At 44.3% G+C, this 17,363-nt stretch overlaps 1 long non-coding RNA gene across 1 annotated transcript; it reads left to right on the forward strand.

The window, feature by feature from the left end:
* Positions 1-4,202: 4,202 nt before the first annotated feature.
* Positions 4,203-15,968, forward strand: LOC121817065 (uncharacterized). Its single transcript, XR_006056791.2, has 2 exons — positions 4,203-4,956; positions 14,938-15,968. It is a non-coding gene; the product is annotated as an uncharacterized LOC121817065 (long non-coding RNA).
* Positions 15,969-17,363: the final 1,395 nt, after the last annotated feature.

Here is a 17,363-nt window from a genome sequence, read left to right on the forward strand (position 1 = left end):
TTCTATTTCCAGTTTTTTAAGGAATCTCCACATTGTTCTCCATAGTGGCTGTACTAGTTTGCATTCCCACCAACAGTGTAAGAGGGTTCCCTTTTCTCCACACCCTCTCCAGCATTTATTGCTTGTAGACTTTTGGATAGCAGCCATTCTGACTGGTGTGAAGTGGTACCTCATTGTGGTTTTCATTTTCATTTTTCTGATAATGAGTGATGTTGAGCATCTTTTCATGTGTTTGTTAGCCATCTGTATGTCTTCTTTGGAGAAATGTCTGTTTAGTTCTTTGGCCCATTTTTTGATTGGGTCATTTATTTTTCTGGAATTGAGCTGCAGGAGTTGCTTGTATATTTTTGAGATTAATTCTTTGTCATTTGCTTCAGTTGCTATTATTTTCTCCCATTCTGAAGGCTGTCTTTTCACCTTGCTTATAGTTTCCTTTTTTGTGCAGAAGCTTTTAATTTTAATTAGGTCCCATTTGTTTATTTTTGCTTTTATTTCCAATATTCTGGGAGATGGATCATAGAGGATCCGGCTGTGATGTATGTCAGAGAGTGTTTTGCCTATGTTCTCCTCTAGGAGTTTTATAGTTTCTGGTCTTACATTTAGATCTTTAATCCATTTTGAGTTTATTTTTGTGTATGGTATTAGAAAGTGTTCTAGTTTCCTTCTTTTACAAGTGGTTGACCAGTTTTCCCAGCACCACTTGTTAAAGAGATTGTCTTTTTCTCCACTGTATATTCTTGCCTCCTTTGTCAAAAATAAGGTGTCCATAGGTGCGTGGATTTATCTCTGGGCTTTCTATTTTGTTCCATTGATCTATATTTCTGTCTTTGTGCCAGTACCATACTGTCTTGATGACTGTGGCTTTGTAGTAGAGCCTGAAGTCAGGCAGGTTGATTCCTCCAGTTCCATTCTTCTTTCTCAAGATTTCTTTGGCTATTTGAGGTTTTTTGTATTTCCATACAAATTGTGAAATTATTTGTTCTAGCTTTGTGAAAAATACCATTGATAGCTTAATAGGAATTTCATTGAATCTATAGATTGCTTCAGGTAGTATACATACTCATTTTCACTATATTGATTCTTCCGATCCATGAACGTGGTATACTTCTCCATCTATTAGTGTCCTCTTTGACTTCTTTCACCAGTGTTTTATAGTTTTCTATATATAGGTCTTTATTTTCTTTTTTCTTTTTTTTATTTTTTATTTTTTTTAATTTTAAAATCTTTAATTCTTACATGCGTTCCCAAACATGACCCCCCCTCCCACCTCCCTCCCCACAACATCTCTCTGGGTCATCCCCATGCACCAGCCCCAAGCATGCTGCACCCTACGTCAGACATGGACTGGCGATTCAGTTCTTACATGATAGTTTCTTTAGGTAGATATATTCCTAAGTATTTTATTCTTTTCATTGCAATGTGAATGGAATTGTTTCCTTAATTTTCTATTATCTCATTATTAGTGTACAGGAATGCAAGGGATTTCTGTGTGTTGATTTTATATCCTGCAACTTTACTATAGTCATTTCTTAGCTCTAGTAATTTTCTGGTGGAGTCTTTAGGGTTTTCTATGTAGAGGATCATGTCATCTGCAAACAGTGAAAGTTTTACTTCTTCTTTTCCAATTTGGATTCCTTTTATTTCTTTTTCTGCTCTGATTGCTGTGGCCAAAACTTCCAAAACCATGTTGAATAGTAGTGGTGAGAGTGGGTACCCTTGTCTTATTCCTGACTTTAGAGGAAATGCTTTCAATTTTTCACCATTGAGGATAATGTTTGCTGTGGGTTTGTCATATATAGCTTTTATTATGTTGAGGAATGTTCCTTCTATTCCTGCTTTCTGGAGAGTTTTTATCATAAATGGATGTTGAATTTTGTCAAAGGCTTTCTCTGCATCTATTGAGATAATCATATGGTTTTTATTTTTCAATTTGTTAATGTGGTGTATTACATTGATTGATTTGTGGATATTGAAGAATCCTTGCATCCCTTGGATAAAGACCACTTGGTCGTGATGTATGATCTTTTTAATGTGTTGCTGGATTCTGATTGCTAGAATTTTGTTAAGGATTTTTGCATCTATGTTCATCAGTGACATTGGCCTGTAGTTTTCTTTTTTTGTGGCATCTTTGTCAGGTTTTGGTATTAGGGTGATGGTGGTCTCATAGAATGAGTTTGGAAGTTTACCTTCCTCTACAATTTTCTGGAAGAGTTTGAGTGGGATAGGTGTTAGCTCTTCTCTAAATTTTTGTTAGAATTCAGCTGTGAAGCCGTCTGGACCTGGGCTTTTGTTTGCTGGAAGATTTCTGATTACAGCTTCAATTTCCATGCTTGTGATGAGTCTGTTAAGATTCTCTATTTCTTCCTGGTTCAGTTTTGGAAAGTTGTACTTTCTAAGAATTTGTCCATTTTTTCCAAGTTGTCCATTTTATTGGCATATAATTGCTGGTAGCAGTCTCTTATGATCCTTTGTATTTCTGTGTTGTCTGTTGTGAGCTCTCCATTTTCATTTCTAATTTTATTGATTTGATTTTTCTCCCTTTGTTTCTTGATGAGTCTGGCTAATGGTTTGTCAATTTTATTTATCCTTTCAAAGAACCAGCTTTTGGCTTTGTTGACTTTTGCTATGGTCTCTTTTGTTTCTTTTGCATTTATTTCTGCCCTGTTTTGTAAGATTTCTTTCCTTCTACTAACCCTGAGGTTCTTCACTTCTTCCTTTTCTAGTTGCTTTAGGTGTAGAGTTAGGTTATTTGACTTTTTTCTTGTTTCTTGAAGTATGCCTGTATTGCGATGAACCTTCCACTTAGCACTGCTTTTACAGTGTCCCACAGGTTTTGGGTTGTTGTGTTTTTATTTTCATTCATTTCTATGCATATTTTGATTTCTTTTTTATTTCTTTTGTGATTTGTTGGTTATTCAGCTTCCATATGTTGGAATTTTTTATAGTTTTTCTTCTGTAATTGAGATCTAATCTTACTGTACTGTGGTCAGAAAAGATGCTTGGAATGATTTCAGTTTTTTTTGAATTTACCAAGGCTAGATTTATGGCCCAAGATGTGATCTATCCTGGAGAAGGTTCTGTGTGTGCTTGAGAAAAAGGTGAAATTCATTGTTTTGAGGTGAAATGTCCTATAGATGTCAATTAGGTCTAACTGGTCTATTGTATAATTTAAAGTTTGTGTTTCTTTGTTAATTTTCTGTTTAGTTGATCTATCCATAGGTGTGAGTAGGGTATTAAAGTCTCCCACTATTACTGTGTTATTGTTACTGTGTTATTTCTCCTTTCATACTTATTAGCATTTGTCTTACATATTGCAGTGCTCCTATGTTGAGTGAATATGTATTTATAATTGTTATATCTTCTTCTTGGATTGATCCTTTGATCATTATGTACTGGCCTTCTTTGTCTCTTCACAGCCTTTGTTTTAAAGTCTATTTTATTTGATATGAATAGCGCTACTCCTGCTTTCTTATGGTCTCTATTTGCATGGAATATCTTTTCCCAGCCCTTCACTTTCAGTCTGTATGTGTTCCCTGTTTTGAGGTGGGTCTCTTGTAGACAACATATATAGGGGTCTTGTTTTTGTATCCATTCAGCCAGCCTTTGTCTTTTGGTTGGGGCATTCGACCCATTTATGTTTAAGGTAATTATTGATAAGTATGATCCTGTTGCCATTTACTTTATTGTTTTGGATTCGAGTTTATACACCCTTTTGTGTTTCCTGTCTAGAGAAGATCCTTTAGCATTTGTTGGAGAGCTGGTTTGGTAGTGCTGAATTCTCTCAGCTTTTGCTTGTCTGTAAAGCTTTTGATTTCTCCTTCATATTTGAATGAGAAACTTGCTGGGTACAGTAATCTGGGCTGTAGGTTATTTTCTTTCATCACTTTAAGTATGTCCTGCCATTCCCTCCTGGCCTGAAGAGTTTCTATTGAAAGATCAGCTGTTATCCTTATGGGAATCCCCTTGTGTGTTATTTGTTGTGTTTCTCTTGCTGCTTTTAATATTTGTTCTTTGTGTTTGATCTTTGTTAATTTGATTAATATGCATCTTAGGGTGTTTTGTCTTGTGTTTATCCTCTTTGGGACTCTCTGGGTTTCTTGGACTTGGGTGATTATTTCCTTTCCCATTTTAGGAAGTTTTCAACTATTATCTCCTCAAGTATTTTCTCACGGTCTTTTTTTTTTTTTTTTTGTCTTCTTCTTCTGGGACTCCTATGATTCAAATGTTGGGGCATTTAACATGGTCCTGGAGGTCTCGGAGATTGTCTTCATTTCTTTTAATTCGTTTTTCTTTTTTTCCTCTCTGATTCATATTTTTCTACTATTCTATCTTCTACTTCACTAATCCTATCTTCTGCCTCCATTATTCTACTATTTGTTCCCTTCAGAGTGTTTTTTAATCTCATTCATTGCATTATTCATTATATATTGACTCTTTTTTATTTCTTCTAGGTCCTTGTTAAACCTTTCTTGCATCCTCTCAATCCTCGTCTTCAGGCTATTTATCTGTGATTCCATTTTTATTTCAAGATTTTGGATCATTTTCACTATCATTATTTGGAATTCTTTATCAGGTAGATTCCTTATCTCTTCCCCTTTTGTTTGGTTTGGTGGGCATTTATCCTGTTTCTTTACTTGCTGGGTATTCCTCTGTCTCTTCATATTGTTTATATTGCTGTGTTTGGGTTGGCCTTTCTGTATTCTGGCAGTTTGTGGAGTTCTCTTTATTGTGGAGTTTCCTTGCTCTGGGTGGGGTTGTACGCATGGCTTGTTAAGGTTTCCTTATTAGGGAAGCTTGTGTCAGTGTTCTGGTGGGTGGAGCTGGATTTCTTCTCTCTGGAGTGCAATGAAATGTCCAGTAATGAGTTATGAGATGTCAATGGGTTTGGAGTGACTTTGGGCAGCCTGTATATTGAAGCTCAGAGCTGTGTTCCTGTGTTGCTGGAGAATTTGCGTGGTATGTCTTGCTCTGGAACTTGTTGGCCCTTGGGTGGTGCTTGGTTTCAGTGTAGGTATGGAGGTGTTTGATGAGCTCCTGTCAATTAATGTTCCCTGGAAACAGGAGTTCTCTGGTGTTCTCAGGATTTGGACTTAAGCCTCCTGCTTCCTTTTTTCAGTCTTATTTTTACAGTAGCCTCAAGACTTCTCCATCTACACAGCACCATTGATAAAACATCTAGGTTAAAGATGAAAAGTTTCTCCACAGTGAGGGACACTGAGAGAGGTTCACAGAGTTACATGGAGAACAGAAGAGGGAGGAGGGAGTTAGAGATGACCCAAATGAGATGAGGTGGAATCAAAAGAGGAGAGAGCAAGCTAGCCAGTAATCACTTCTTTATGTGTGCTCCACAGTCTGGACTGCTCAGAGATGTTCACGGAGTTATACAGAGAAGAGAAGAGGGAGGAAAGAGACAGAGGTGGCCAGGAGGATAAAGTGGGGGGGAATCAAAAGGGGAGAGACAGATCCAGCCAGTAATCAGTTCCCTGGGTGTTCTCCACCATGTGGTACACACAAAGAGATTCACAGAGTTGGGTAGAGAAGAGAAGGGGAGGGAGAGATAGAGGTGACCTGATGGAGAAAAAGGAGAGTCCAAAGGGGGAGAGAGCAGTCAAGCCAGTAATCTCGCTCCCAAGTAAAAATGGGTATTGAAGATTGGGTTCTTAAAGGTACAAAATTGATAACAAATGCCAAAAAGCAAAGATTAAAAATCTAGAGCAGAGGTTGGATTTTCAAAAAGACAATATTAAAGAACAGAAGAAAGAAAAAAAGTCACAAAAATGATAAAATATATATATAAATGAAATTTGCTTTAAAAAATAGGTCTCTCTTTTTTTTTGCAAAGTAGTAGTAGGTTATAAAATGAAAATTAAAGGAGTAATAGAGGACTTAAAATTTTAAAAAAATTAAAAAAAATTTAAAAATGATAGTAAAAATAGTAACGATATATCTAGGACTTTCTCTGGTGTTGTTGTGGGCAGTGTCTGGTCAGTTCATTTTCAGCTAGTTTCTTGGTCTGGCTTATATTTCTCAAGATCTATAAGCCCCTTCCTATGTAGTCGGTACTAACTACAGGGTTTTAATCTATTGCACTGGTCACTTCCAAGATGGTTCCCTCTGTTTTAGCTTCTTATGTTTGCTGGTCTCTTCAGCGTCTGATTTCCGCCCTGATGCAAGGGGGTGGTGGTAGACAATTTTTTGGGCTCACTTGTTCAGTCGTGCTGTGGGGAGGGAGAGATGCTGCAAACAAATAACACTGGCATGTGCTCACAGTGTCTCAGTCACACTGGGCCTGCCCTCGCTCATGGAGTGTGTGCCTTCCCTGCCCACACTGCTCAGGCTCTAGGTTGCTCCACTGGGAACCATCCGAGGCTGGCCCTGGGCTGCATGCACTTCCCAGGTCTAAGCTGCTCAGGTTCAGGCACTCAGATAGTCCTCAGAGGTGCAGACTCGGTTGGGCCTGTGTTTTGTGCCCTTCCCAGGTCCGAGCAGTTCAGGTGATAAGGTGTTTGGTGAGCACGGTCGCTGTGACTTATCACCTCCCCTATCCCTGCTACTTAGTTTTCTGGGTGTACAACCGGCTTGCCTTCTCTGGTGGATGTTGACCATCCAGAATCCCAAGAAGTCTTAGTTACCAAAGAAGCCTGCTTGTAGTTTGGCAGATAATGCCTCTCTAGGGCTGCGATTGCCCTCTTCTGGCTCTGGCTGCCTGTCACCAGAGGGGGGGTGGTCTGCAGCTGGCTATCTCTTTTCAGTCCTTTGTTCTGTGAGAGGACCTGATGGTGTCTTAGGTTAGGGCTTTTCCCATGGTAGCTATCCCACAGTCTGGTTTGCTAGCCCAAGTTAGTTTCCTCAGATTGCCCTCGGGGCATTCAGGCCCAGTCCTTACTCTAAGCAATGCAGCCCATGCCTCCCTGCCCAGCCCCCGCTTTCTAGTGGCGGGTGCAGGCATCTGCGCTGCTTCTCCACCGAGGGGAGTTACCATTGGGCACATAATCTGTGGGTTTTAATTATTTATTTATTCTTCCTCCCAGTTATGTTGCCCTCTGAGGTTCTAAGGCTCACCAAAGACTCGGCAGTGAGAGTGTTTCCTGGTGTTTGGAAACTTCTTTCTTTTTAAGACTCCCTTCCTGGGATGGAGCTCCATCCCTATCTCTTTTGTCTCTCTTTTTGTCTTTTATATTTTTTCCTACCTCCTTTCGAAGACAATGGGCTGCTTTCTGGGTGCCTGATGACCTCTGCCGGCATTCAGAAGTTGTTTTGTGGAATTTACTCAGCCTTTAAATGTTCTTTTGATGAATTTGTTGGGAAGAAAGTGGTCTCCCCGTCCTATTCCTCTTCCATCTTAGGACCGCCTCCTCCCCCATTCTTTGTATTGTCTTTTTGCTTTCTTGATGGTGTCCTTTGAAACACAAAGTGTTTAATTTTGATGATAGCCAATTGATTCATTTTTTATTTTGTTGTTTGTGGTATCACATCTAAGAAATCACTGTTTAGTACAAGATCAGGAATAATTATGCATATGTTTTCTCCTAAGAATATTTCAGTTGTAGCTTTCACATTTGGGTCTTGGGTCCATTTTGAGTTAATTTTTTTATATGGTGAGAATTAGGAGTCCAATTTCATTCTTTTGCTGATGCTTATCCAGTTGTCCCAATATCATTTTCTTGAAAAGACTCTTCTTTCCCCTATCAATTTATCCTGGCAAGCTTAGTGAAAATCAGTTGACCAGATATATAGCTCTCTGATCTTTTATTTGAGTTTGTCTTTTCTTTCTTATTGAAAGCTCATCTTTCTTTTCTTATAAAAAAAATTTAGAATAACTTATTTCAAAAAATTTAAGTTGCAAACTTTGACTCTTCACTCTTGTTTAGTTAGATAGTCCTGACAAGCCCCCAAGTGGTCTCACTCACCACCTCTGATGGGGCTGTTGGTCTGGCCCATTGGTTCTCCTCCATATACCTCTTCAGCAAACTAGCTTGGATTTCCTCACAGGCACCTGGGTTCCAAAGGAATGATAGTGGAAGCTGCAAGATCTCTTGAATTCTAGCTTGGAGTCAGACAACATGACTGCACCACACTGGTCAAAGCAAGTCACACGCTGGCCCAGAGCAGAAGAGTGAGGAAATAACTATAACTTTCGATGGAAGAAGCTGCAAAAAATCTTTAAAAATCTGCTGCCATTTTAAATTCACAACAGTATCTAAACACATCAGTGTGTTTCTCTTAAGAACAAGAAAACTCCTGGATTATACATGGATTACATAATACTGTGAAGTAAGTCTTTTTAGAAGAGGGAAGACTTTATAGATACCCGAATGAAGTGAGGAAATGCAGCATGGGGAAGAGTATTTAAAACAGGGAGAAACGCATGTGCAAAGGTCCTGGAGCAGAAAAGTGTTTGGTGTGTTTGAAGAGCAGCACAAAGAAAAGTGTGAGTGGAAAGAAGATAGGTTGTTGTGAATGTCAGATGGGATAAAAAAATATGTCAATATGTCATGTTATGGAATGATAACAAGGTGAAGTATTACTTTCCATCACCATGATTCTTTCAAGATGTTTCTAGATGGTGGAAGAAGACAGAAAAAGAAGCACCTTCAGTAGTAATACCCAGCTAAGTCAGAGACAGGGACAAGCTTCAAGGATACCACATCCCAGCTAAGTCTCAGCGCTACCAACAACACCTGCCCAAAGTTGGTGCTGCCTTGGAAAACTGGGCTAGTCCTCCTATATGGGCTGAGCACCTGGCTTAGAGCCCCTTTCTTCCTTTATGGCCAGCCCCAGGTAGGTGGTTCTCTCAATAACCTGAGCCAGCTGGCACTCCCAGGGCACCCTGGTTTTCAGGGTCCTGGTTTCAGAGACTCCTAAGGGGGAAGGAGGTTTGAGGGTCTGAGCATCAAGGCATGCAGCAGGACTTGCCCCTGAGGCTGCTTCTGGTCCTGGGGCCTGTGCAAGGGTCCATAGGAACCCTGTCATGCCCTGAGCCTGAGCACTTACAGAGCTACACTGGCTCACCTGGTGACCTCAGGTAGGCAAGCCTTGGCCACTTTTATCTTTCATATTTAAATATATGAGAAAAAAAGGAAAGAAAGAAAAAGTAAAAGAAAGCAAGAGACAGATGAAAACACGATTGCAAGTAGTGAGGTGTATTTTCAATGTATTCACAAAGTGATAGTGGTTTAGCCCACAAGAACACAGTGGAAACCATTTGTTCTATTTACAACACAGACCTACTGAAAACCTTACTTCATGGTGCAGCCCAAGGCTATAGGTACCTGGCAAACAACAGCTTCTTTGCAACAACTTCTTTCTAGCCTGCCATCTAGATGCAACTACATTTGGAGAGAAGGTCGCCAGCAAGCCCTCCTGAGCACAGCTGGCAGAAGGGAGTGGGCCTTTGGTAGCTTTGTTCCCATGCAGAGCCTGTCCTGCAGGAGGGGAGCTCCGGGGCTGAGGAGGTCACCTTTCTCTGCCTCCTGGCTACCTTCATCCTGTCTGAGAGAAGTCAGAGAGTTCTCATTTCTCTTTCTCTCTCTGTCTCTCTTTCTCCTCTGTGTCTTTCTTCATCTCCTTTCTGTTTCTCTGTTCCTCTCCTGGTTCTGTCTCTCATTCCAGATGCTGAAGCAGGGCCTTCCCGCCCCACTGCCTGGCCTCCTAGCAGGAAAGCTGCATTTGAACATCTTAGGGTTGGGAGACAGCAGACGGTCTCTGGCAGGGTAGGCATTTTCTTCTCTCCCAGCTGGAAGGCCCAGCAGTCCCTGCCTGGGACCCCCTGCTATGAGTGGTTTCTGGTCTTGGCTGTGGCCAGGCTGGTGGTATCTGGTGTCTTGGCAAGTTTTACATGGCTGGAGCTAAGCCAGAACATGGTGGAAGGTCAGGGCATTTCTTGGTATCCACACCCCAGTGTGGGGAGAATGCTCTGGAGACGCATTCCCTCTCTTGGTCTTCTAAACTTCTCTAACCAGTTACTGCTCTCCCAGACACTGGGGAATATGGGTGTGGATGGACATCACAGAATTTGTCCTCCTACTGGGTCAGGCTTACTGGGTCATACTGGAGGCACGAGGGTATCACTGGGCCTGCGTAGCTGAGGAAGATGGAATACCTCTGAGGTGTAATCTGGTACCACTGTACAAACGTAGTGTTTAAATATTTATTTCTAGTAGACACTGGTTAGACAGAGGGCTTAATTTTGGTGGCAGCAACCCTGGAAAGTAAAACAATTTAGATCCTGGCCTTGTCAGTCCAGCCTACCAGCTCCTGCTGGGTGGACCATGGACACAGGCCCCAAAATGCCCAGGGTGAACAGCGAGGCCAGTGAACTGGGGGGCCCTGAAGGGAGCCAAGCTGGCGGGCTACCTCAGGCCCTCACTGAAAAGACCCCAGCCCAAATACCCCAGCTTCTGGGGCCCAGCCCAGCTCACCTGCCTCACACTGGGCACTTGAGGGGCTGGTAAGCTGTTGGCCGAGACTAGAGGCCTGGATCTCATGTGGGCATCGCTGACCTCTTTGCCCTCAGCCCAGGTCAGCAGATCCTTGCTACTTTAGGAGGCACACCTGCCAAGTCTTCCTGCTTGTTCCAGGCTGGCCCCAGCAGTGACAGGTGCAGCTCCTCTTTCTGCCAGTGTTGGAGAGAGTGAATAAGGCTGAGTTCACCCTTTGGTTTGGACTTGAGAAAGCTGGGTGGTGGGGTCCTGGCCTTGCAGTGGAAAGGGAAGCTGGTCCTGCAGGGTCTGGGCAGCACTGCCCCTCAGGCCTCAGCCAAGCACTTTGCTATCTTGCACGTCAGGGGCCTGGAGCTTCTACTGGAGAAAGGCTTTTCTTGGCTGAAACTGCTTCTCCATGGGAGTCTGGGTACAGCCGGCCCATCTTGGGAAAGATGATGCCTGGAGGAGAGAGATCACCTAACCATTACTGGGTTTCTGCTTTAACTGGCTCATAGACACTGAGACACTTTCCCCAGGTCTGAGATCAGAAAGGAGTGTGGGTTCAAATCCAGATTGTCCCTGAGTTTTTGACCCTCTTCTGTAAGTCATTTATTGGCTATTAATACTTCAGAGAGGATTGATTATTTTATCATAGTGTTTCTTAAACCTCCATTTTAGACGGAAAGATTGGTCTGATTCCCTACTATTGACTTAAATTATTTTGCTTATAATGTTATTTAAATACATAAAAACCTGAAAACACACTTAACCCCCTTATGTTTATAACTGTTACAGAACCATACTACCAAGACCATTCACAAACAAAGCAGCAAGAGATTCTAGCGGAAGACGTTAACCCTGTGAGGATTGACTCGGTTTTGCTGACGTGAATCACCCTTGCCCTAAGACAGCTACTGCTTCCGATCCATTGGGCCTGCAGGGTCTCCCCACTGTCTTTACTCGATCTATGAAGCCTGTTTGGTTTACATCACATGGACGTGTCACGTTGCTGCTGTTCAGTCACTCAGTCGTGTCCTACTCTTTGCAGCCCCATGGACTGCAGCACACCAGGCCTCCCTGTCCAACACCATCTCCCAGAGCTTGCTCAAACTCATGTCCACTGAGTTAGTGATACCATCCAACCATCTCATCCTCTGTCACCTCCTTTTTCTCCTGCCCTCAATCTTTCCCAGCATCAGGGTCTTTTCCAATGAGTCAACTCTTTGCATGAGGTGGCCACAGTGTTGGAGTTTCAGCTTCAGCATCAGTCCTTCCAGTGAACAGTCAGGACTGATCTCTTTTAGGATGGACTGGTTGGATCTCCTTGCAGTCAAAGGGACTCTCAAGAGTCTTCTCCAATACCACAGTTCAAAAGCATCAGTTCTTCAGTGCTCAGCCATCCTTATGGTTCAGCTTGCACATCCATATGTGACTCCTGGAAAAACCATAGCTTTGACCACATACTAAGGACATGAACGTATTCACCAACCCTGAGCCATCCACAGGATGAAACCCTGGAGTAAAGCCAGGGTCTGTATCCTGGTTGCTAAGCAGAGCCCCAAAGGTATAGGGCACTGGTCAGGGAGGTGTGGGGGGCAACACTGGAGAGGAGTGTGTACCCAGAGTGGAATGGGGAGTCCTGGGCTTTGAACAGCAGAGAGGCCAGGAAATCCTTTGTTCAGACTGAAGGTGCCAAGAAAATCTCATGGCCTCCAAACTGTGGCCACATGTGAGTGAGTGAAGTCAGAATGATACAGCTGTCCTTTGTCCCGGGAAAGAGCAGCAGTCGAGCCTGTTCTGCAGGTGCCCTGTGGGCACTGCCTGGCCGGGGCCCCAGGAGTGGGCCAGCCATGCCACAGTCTCCTCTACCTTAGAGGTCCTGCCCGGTCCTCAATGCCCTTGACCAATGCCCAGGCCTCTGAGAATGGAGGTCAGGCTTTAGGAAAGGACGGCCAGACAGGGAGGGGCTCCCGAGTGCTGACTCAAGGAAGACTGACAGGGTAGGATGCTGACTCAGAGCTGAACCCCACACTGAGGGTGAGCCCTTACTTGGTCTTTGTTCTTGGTTGCCATAACCAGCTTCCTCTCAGGCTGAAAGGGGCTGCCAGGAAGCCTGTGACCTCCCTCTCTCAGGACTTCTATTCAGAGCTGATTGTCTCTGGGTTTGTCAATTGGCCTCTCTGGGCAGCTGTTTTCTAATTTGTGAAATGGATCTATGTGTAGATTCCACAAGATGAATTGGCCATCTGCATTAGATTCTAGCCCACTTTCATGGATCTGTCATATATATATACATATATATATATATATATGTATGTATATATATATATATAATAGATGGGGAAAATGTGGAAATTGCATCAGATTTCATTTTCTTTGGCTCCAAAATCATTGCAGATGGTGACTGCAGCCACGAAATTAAAAGACACTTGCTCCTTGAAAGAAAAGCTATGACAGATTTAGACAGGGTATTAAAAAGCAGAAATATTACAATGCCAACAAAGGTCTGTATCAGTTCAGTTCAGTTCAGTCGCTCAGTCCTGTCCGACTCTTTGCAACCCCATGAACTGCAGCATGCCAGGCCTCCCTGTGCATCACCAACTCCCGGAGTCTGACCAAACTCATGTCCGTCGAGTCGTTGATGCCATCCAACCATCTCATCCTCTGTTGTCCCCTTCTCCTCCCACCTTCAATCTCTCCCAGCATCAGGGTCTTTTCAAATGAATCAGCTCTTCACATCAGGTGGCCAAGGTATTGGAGTTTCAGCTTCAACATCAGTCCTTCCAATGAACACCCAGGACTGATTTCCTTTAAGGTGGAATGGTTGGATCTCCTTGCTGTCCAAAGGACTCTCAAGAGTCTTCTCCAACACCACAGTTCAAAAGCATCAATTCTTTGGCACTCAGCTTTCTTTATATATATATAATCTGTCATATATGTGTGTGTATATATATATCTCTATATATGTATACATCTGTCATATGGGGCTTCCCAGGTGGCTCAGTGGCAAAGAATCTGCCTGCAAATGCAGGAGTCACAGGAGGTGTGGGTGTGATCCCTGGGTTAAGAGGATCCCCTGGAGGAGAAAATGGCAACCCATTGCAGTACTCTTGCCTGGAAAATCCCATGGACTGAGAAGCCTGGCAGGCTATAGTTCATGGGGTCTCAAAAAGTTGGACACGACTGAGCACACACACACACGTGCTCAGTCATGTCCAACTCATATATATGTGTGTGTGGATGTGGATATAATTTTATGAGCAAGCTGAAAACAACAGCAACAATAATAACCATGAGCTTCTCTCCAGGGGTCCAGGGCACCAGAACTTGCCTCACCAGAAGCCCGGAGCCTGTGGCCTCAGTAAGGAGGGCTCTGGGGGAGGGCAGTCTTGGGCAGAAGCCTGGCAGAGCACGGTCACGCTTTCATTCCACTTGCTCTGGTTTCATCAGCAAGCACTGGAAGCAAAGCCGCTCTTGGACTTTAGGGGTTGGGGGTGGCGAGGCTCAGTCAAGAGGTCCCACTTGGTGGTGGTTCTCAACCAGTCACTCCACTCTTCCTGGCCTCACAGAGGGTACCCAGTGAAAGCTGTGGCTACACAAAAAACCTGTGGAGGCCTCAGATCTCTTTTGAAAGTAGTTGTTGCTGTTGCTCAGTTGCTCAGGCGTGTCTGACTCTTTGTGACCCCATGGACTGCAGCACGCCAGACGCCCCTGTCCTTCACTATCTCCTGGAGCTTGCTCAGACTCACATCCTTCGAGTCGGTGACGCCATCCAACCATCTCATCCTCTGTCGTCTCCATCTCTTCCTGCTTTCAATCTTTCCCAGCATCAGAATCTTTTCTAACAAGTCAGCTCTTTGCATCAGTTGGCCAAAGTATTGGAGTTTCAGCTTCAGGGTCAGTCCTTCCAATGAATATTAAGGATTGATTTCCTTTAGGATCGACTGGTTTGATCTCCTTGCAGTCCAAGGGACGCTCAAGAGTCTTCTCCAACACCACAGTTCAAAGGCATCAATTCTTAAGCACTCAACTTTCTTTACAGTCCAACTGTCACATCCATACATGACCACTGGAAAAACCATAGCTTTGACTAAACAGACCTTTGTTGGTAAAGTGATGTCTCTGCTCTTTAATATGCTTTCTAGATTGGTCATAGTTTTTCTTCTAAGGAGCAAGCGTCTTTTAATTTCATACCTTTGGAATTAGATGATCTGTCAATTATTAATAAAAGAGATTCAAAATACCCTATTAGACTTTTCATGCCCAGCATCATCCCAGGTAGCACACTGAACTGCAAGGTACATTCTCTCATGTTTCCTGAACCTAAACCTTTAAACCTCTGCTTTACAGTAGTTGCCAGAGGTTTTATTTCTGAGGAAAAATCCTGTGTTCAGATATCCTGGGCTGATGCAAATATAGCATTTATTTTGCCAAACCATAAGGACAAAGGGTCTGTTCTTCTAGGAGGTTGCTAAGTTGGTGGGATGTTTATTTCTAACTCCTCTCATAACAGGGAGGCCTGATTGTGAGAAGACAGAGGCGGAGCGATGACAACAAAGATGCTGGATCAAGCTGCACCTGAAACCATCCACCCAAAGATCACATGAAACTCCCTTCCCTCTAGCACCAGCTCCTTGTTTTTCTGAAAGAAGTAGTTTCCAACAGAAAGCATCTTAGCCACTCTAAGTACCATTGTGGATTAAGAAGGATTAGGACTTTCTCCTCCATCCATTCACAGGCTATGATGTGTGGACCCTGGGACTGGCACTGCTGGCCCCAGGATAAATTACATCCTCAGTTAGGGCCTCAGTCAGATGAGGGGGCAGACTTAAGACAAATTCACACTGCCCTGTGCTGAGTTTTCTGGCAAGTTTGATTAGGGAAGAACTGACTCAGAGAGGGCTTCCCAGAGGAGGTGACATGTGCCTTGAACTTGAGGGGAGGATAGCATTTCGTCCAAGAGAAGAGAGCATGTGGGCACAGGCCAAGCAGCTGACACAGTATGGAGTGTGTGAAGAAACCGCAAGCGAGGAGCTGGCAGCCCAGCCTTCCCTGTGCTGGAAGAGGGCGGGAGTGGCAGGGAGACAGCTGCAGCCCCGCCCTGGTCCCTGCAGGCGCCCCAGAGCCGGCCCTTCTCACTCCACCCCTGCCTGGAGTGTTGGCAGGAAGAGACTGCAGGGAAACTCTGCACATTCAAAGTCAGCTCCTCCAATAGGAAACAAATTGGCGATTACAAGACACGCATGGTTGACAGCGGTGGGGAAAGAAAAGGATAAAGTCATTTTCCTTCCAGCTACAAATGGTAAAGAAATGAGTTTCTTCTTGCACGAGTTGGACTTCCTGCAGCTGGAAAAAAATATATTGCTGCCATGTTGTATGATGCCTGCCTAGGCTGATCAGGGCCCGGTTGGCCTGGATGCCCTGATTGAACAGCGACTGTCCCGCTAGCCGGCCCTGGGCCCCGGGTCTCCATGTCCAGGCTGGAGAAAATCGGCTCTACTGTAGCTTTCCAAATAAAGTGGTTTTTATTTCATATTCACCAGAGAGGTTGCAAAATATAATTGGGATTGCTGCTTCTCATATTATTAATGTAATTCTCCCCCTCCATCTCCCTTTCCAAAAGCAGCTCACAAAGGGGTCTTTGTTCTCTGCACATTCAAAGTCAGCTCCTCCAATAGGAAACAAATTGGCGATTACAAGAAGGAGGCTCAGTTTTACTGGCTGTCAGACCAGAAATATGGGATGCATCAAGGTTCCGGCAGGAGCCGAGGAGTGTGCGGTCTGCAGGCTGCAGAAGCAGGTGTGTGCTGCGGAAAGGAGGGCAGGGGACGGGGGCAGCCCACGTGTGCCTCTGTCTGAGCAGCCTCCCCATGCGCTCTGCCCCACAGCCTCGGTTTCCTCACTCATGGAGCTGGGCACTGGTATTCTGGACTGAAACCCAGTCGGAGGTTTCCTTCCCTTCCTTGGAGCTCTGGGACTCCGCCAAGGGTGAGAGTCTCAGAACAGAAAAGCCAGGGCTCAGGGCACCATGCCCACTCTTGCCCTTCCTAATGTTCGACTGATCGAATTGATGTCTAGGTCAGATTTTATTTAAGAAAATGTTCTGTTGATGAAAGTTTGCAAAAGGCTGACCTGGATAGTCTTGAAGGCCTGCAACTCAGGAGACACTGGTGGCTCAGAGCCCGGGATCCTGTGCAGCTCTGAGCAGGCTTGGTTTTGTGGGCTTCTTGTGTCTCTCTGGAAAATGTAGAAAGCTACGCGAGAGGCTCCAAGTATGTGCCCAGAGGCACAGAGTTTCTAACTGCCCTGCTGGGAAGCCTACTCTTGGGTTGGCTAGCTTTGAAAACACAATCTGTCTCTCTCCCATGGGCCCTCCAAAGAGATGAGGTTCTTCCTGTGAGATGCCCTGGAGTAGAGAGAGCATTTGGAGACTAGAGAGCCCCTGCGTGAGCTTTGTGCAAACTGGAAGGAGAGTGTGAGTCTCTCAGAGGTCTTCCCTACTTAGCTCCAGGCTTCTAGGTCTCTCTAGGACAGTGATTTCAGGGTGTTGCAGCAAAGCTGAAGCCAGGCTCCAATGGAGGCTGACGCGGAGGCCCTCTGGGCTGAGGGTTTTTCAGAATTGGTACTTCCTTCCATGACCAGACCACTTCCCTCAATTGCCTCACCATCACCACTGCTGCTGGCTGTTGAGTTCACTGGTAAACATTGGGAGCTGAGGCATCAGGACCCTGGAGAAACAGGCTAGAGGCACTTTGCTAAAACTAGGTCTTGGGGTAGCCTCTGTGCTCACACTGTTGTGCAGGAAATTGCTGTTTCTGCAATAACAGCGTCCCTGTCAACAGAAAGACTACCAGTGGGGTTGTCGGTGTTCTCTGCAATCGTGGGTCCCTGTCCACCCCCAGACTCAATGCACCATGAGAGGCATGACTGCTCTAGGGG

Source organism: Ovis aries, chromosome 18, assembly GCF_016772045.2.
Source record: "Ovis aries strain OAR_USU_Benz2616 breed Rambouillet chromosome 18, ARS-UI_Ramb_v3.0, whole genome shotgun sequence".
Lineage (NCBI taxonomy): Eukaryota > Metazoa > Chordata > Mammalia > Artiodactyla > Bovidae > Ovis > Ovis aries.